This window comes from Pecten maximus, chromosome 6 (assembly GCF_902652985.1).
Source record: "Pecten maximus chromosome 6, xPecMax1.1, whole genome shotgun sequence".
NCBI lineage: Eukaryota > Metazoa > Mollusca > Bivalvia > Pectinida > Pectinidae > Pecten > Pecten maximus.
In genome coordinates this window covers 38076129-38080788 of record NC_047020.1, presented here as the reverse complement: position 1 = coordinate 38080788, position 4660 = coordinate 38076129, and the positions used below count along the sequence as shown (strand labels likewise).

General features: G+C 36.3%; 1 protein-coding gene across 2 annotated transcripts in view; it reads left to right on the top strand.

Annotated features, from left to right (window-relative positions):
• Positions 1-4009: 4009 nt before the first annotated feature.
• Positions 4010-4660, top strand: part of LOC117329705 — a 47446-nt gene continuing 46795 nt past the window's right edge. Inside the window, exon 1 of one of the 2 annotated variants that reach the window (XM_033887782.1) lies at positions 4010-4151. The gene's annotated coding sequence lies outside the window, so the exon portion shown is untranslated. Of the gene's footprint in view, positions 4152-4228; positions 4335-4660 lie in introns of those variants that run through there. The other variant, XM_033887783.1, reaches the window with a different exon arrangement.

Sequence of the window (4660 nt, the reverse complement as noted above, 5' to 3'; positions counted from 1 at the left end):
GTATATGTAGGACAAGGGTCGCCTTCTTCTATCTGCTGTTTAGCCTGTTCTAAAATTAGCATAGATAAGGACACTTCGCTAGGTCAATTTACATTTACATTTACATAATAAGACAACTGTATTGACATTTGTTATTAAAGCGTGATAAAACACTTTCTTATTGGTTAATATTGTTTTGCATGGTTTTCTTTTTCCAATCACGATGAATTTATTTACGTTACCAAGGTATTAATGTGATACATGTATATTGTATACATGAATTAAAAATCGATATTTCTAATATGCATATGTAGAATGCTACATAGTTTTTTTTTTCTGGAAGACTTAAATTGTACAAGTATTGCACCACAGTACGTGCCTGACTCGTTTTATAAAATAACATATAAGAGTACATATAAATTTACAAATTAAAACGAGTCGGGCTTCTGTGACTGCACTCGTAATGAACCGTTACGTATATGTTTTACGTATATGGTTTTTTACATCTCGTTTACAGGTTTACAGATGCATATTATTCTGACGAACTATGTTTATTTAACCCTTTGCCAGTCAGTCATATCCTAAAACTTATCAATTTAAAAATTCAAAGTTTCCTTTTTTTAAGTAGTTTATGTAGCTATATCTCCTAATATGTATACATGTTTGAATGCCCGCTTTCATTTACATGGAAAATATTTTATACATTTGGGATCCCTCGGAAAACATCTTTTATTATCATTGTTCAATCTCTCTGACACATCTGAACAATATTTAGAATGTATGGGCTACACCATGGTACATTGTGAAGCTTATTAACACCAATGTATTTTTAATCTTGACCAGCTGGTCAGGAAAATTCTTTATTTCAACGTCATCTAAAATCAAAACAGCTGAACATCATGAAGTCTATAGGTTTCAATTCCCGGACACAGGACACGAGTCATATATTTTCCTTCCTTTGATACTACCAGCATGTATACGTCCATGACACTGCATATATACAAAATGATGTACAATACAATTATTTCTTTATTAACGAATTCCGGCCAACATGGGGGCAATATAGGAAATACAATCACAAAGAGGTAGAGTGGCCAAAAGACAGATGAATGGACATGCATTAAACTAATATAAACTACAAACACATGTTAAATGAACAAGTATCCCGAGGTTTGTCATTGCCACGTACATTTGATAGGGGTAAAATATCATAAAATCACGTGCAGGTAGCTCAACCTACAATCACAGGGGCTATATAATATATATGTTCAAATTTAGGAATTGATTTTGGGTCAACTTTAATTAAGGTGCATTTGGTACGTGGTAGTTATCAATAATGGCAGGACACGACTGTTGATCCACCTCCGCCTATCTAGATTGATTCCCTGTATCTAGAATATTAAAATTATCTATGAGTTTAGTCTGAACGATATATCTTATTCTAGAAATCCCAAGTTTCAAATTGGCGGGAGTTAACCTAGTCAGTATTACTGAATCTAGCACAGATTTTTTTTTAACTTAGGGACTGGTGGTCAGTTTACCGCCTATCGTACATCACTTAAAAGCTTGCACACGTGTCATTTATCTACCAAGCGTGCAATACCATAAATTTGGTTCCATTCCATAACTGACAAATAAAGAACAATCCAAGAAACAGTGGGGTCAACGATTGAGAAATCTGGATGAGAACTGCAAAGCGGAAACGATGGGAATATATTATTTGATGACTTTGATGCAGGTTGTCTGTATAGGGATTGAACGGTGTTTTTATTTCATTTACGGTGGTATGAACGCAATGGGATACAGACATATTCTTGCGCTAACGAGCTATATATTGAACATGTCTGTATGCATTGCGTTTATATCACCTTTAACACAATAAACACCGTTCAGTGCATATTATAACCTTACGAAGAAAACAAAAGTCGAGATGTGTTGCGACGTAGGTAACTACAGCAGTCGTGGTTGTTAAGATCATATAGTTCCAGTGAATCTACGTCAAAGCACCAGTAACAATATTTTTGTTTAATACATTTTACGTTTTCAATTAATTGATATGTTCACAATCCACAATTTCCGGCTCGTATTAACTATGGTTGTCAAGCACAGCGGGTATTGACACATATCAGTGGCGTAGGAAGTCGTCAAAAAGTGGGGGGGCAAAATTTTTTTTAACCTTAAATTTTACACACTAAACAAATCGTATGCCATCTCCGCAAAATTAGCCAATAATTATCATTTCAACATCCCATGATAGTTTTGATAATTTATGTAGTACAAAATAAGTTATTTACGCAAATCAGAATATATATATTAAATATAGCAAAACATGAATCACCAGGCCCGCCCAGGGCGGGGGGTCCAGTAATTTAGTAATAATGCGAGCGCCGTAGGCGCGAGACGATTTTTTTTTGCGGGGTCCGAGGGGCCGCCCAGCGGGTCCAGGGCAGCGCCCTGATATGGGGTCAAGGGGGTCTAAGCTCTCCGCGGAAAATGAATATAGTACATTTCCAATAATTCGGGATCAGGCGCGGATCCAGGAGTTTTCGAAAGGGGGGTCCAGTAATTAAGTGATCATGCGAGCGCCGTAGGCGCGAGCCGATTTTTTTTTTTTGTATTTCCTCGTACCTGTCGGTAATAAGTATCACTCTATTCACGTTAAAACCGCGCATTCTTCTTCATGTTGTGTTTCTGTCTTTTTTCTCATTATGAACTCAATTAACTTCACAAATTATCATCAACTTATTGAATCTATGTGATGAAGTTGAGCAAAATTTCTTATAAAGATATAAATATTGACTTACCAGGCTGTTGCACAGGTCTGAGGATTGATATACTAGTATAAAAGTCGGAATGTTCCGGATGTACAAGATAAAGTTTTTATCGTTGCCTTCAAGAAAACATTATCGGTTCGGAAATATACAGATATTTATCGAAATGAATATATAAATTCGCGTTTTATCCCCTTTTTTTAGATTTTGGATGTCAAAAAGTGGGGGGGCAAAAAGATATGTTTGCCCCCCCCCGCTTCCTACGCCACTGCATATTTATTAGTGACGTGGTCGAATGTTCTATACGAACGCTTCAGCCATTTGTTGTTAGCTTTCCTCGTCACGGGAGAAGTTAAATATTCATTCAATTCCGCAGTCTTCAGTTCAGTTTTGACAAAATACTCACTAGGCACTAGTTTTCTGTACAGAGATCATCGGTAACAGGAGATAACGCTAAAATTGCGTTGATCAGTCCTTTGAAAATGGCGCCGTCTAGTTGACGTTCCGGTAACGCCACAAAGAGATGACGTCACGATTATGTTACCGATTCCCGCGCTTATTACACCGCTTAGCCCCTTTTCACTGCGTTTACGCTAACTTTAACGTAGTCAGAATTTACTAAGCTGTAGAAGGGAGAGATATAAATATAACTACATACAGATGTATATAACTGTGTAGAACCCTATACTCCAAAGTCGTGGCTGGAAACAGTGTGGTGTAATTTTGTAAGGATGTTTTCAGACAAGACAAAATTATTGTGTATTGTGATAATGAAAGTAGCACCTACAGATACAATCAAGGTGATTTTTAAAGCAGAAATAAGTATATAATTTCTATATCTTCTTCTTCTGTAATTCCCTCCTTTGGTAGGAGAACCACCAGCTGTAGGCCGGCGTAAGTGTTGTACAGTTTTATGCACCTTGGGACTTGTCTCAAGTAATCACTGGAGCCTTAATTATTTTATGTAAGAATATAAGAATATATATAAGCATATAAGAATTTTAAAATATTTTCATTTTCAGTTGAGGGGTATTTACAATGGGTATTAGTCACAGGCAGATTCCACTTTATCCACAAGACTTGAGCAACAAGCCACCGGATGAAATCTCTAGCTGGAATGGAGTAGCCTAAGGGCCAGCTAAACTAGATGCTTTGTTGGGAATGAGTCTCATGAACAAAGTCTCTTCTACTGCTAACTCAGCAGTGCCTGCCGGAAGTGTAAAGGGGAGTAACTCTTGCAAAAACATATGGAATGAGATTGTAGTTGTACAATCAAAGATTCTGCTGTTTCTGTTGTTGTAGAAAAGTTGCATCACCGAAAGATGGCATTCGTATAAATACCAAGAGCTACTCAGGAGAAAGTGTCATAAACTTATCACACATGGACGTTTCTGCAGCCGGGTGCGTTTGCAATGTTAGAAATTTTACAGGAAGTAGAATCTATAACCGGTGTTGTGAAGTAAACAAACATTGGTTCATGTCCCTAACATCGTGAGAATGACCATCTAGATTTTAATTAGATTGGTCGCCTTTATAAAGCATCAGAATTTTTGGATTTCAGATTATTATCATTATATTTGATTGGTAAATTCATCTCATATGATTATTATGTATTTTTGCTTGAAAATTGCAAAAAGAGATCCTAAACATTTGAAAAATGTGGTCTCACTAATTAACGACAAGAGCCGACAAGAAACTAGATTTACCGATAAGAGCCGACAAGAAGTTAGAATTACCGACAAGAAAGAAAATGAGAGATAAAATAGTTTTTATTTATCAATAAAATGTATGATTTGTTTATTTTTTTTATTTTGGAATATTTTGTCGGCTCTTGTCGGTAAATCTAGTTTCTTGTCGGCTCTTGTCGGTAGGATTATTAGTGGGACCCGAAAAATGCTGTAAAACGAATC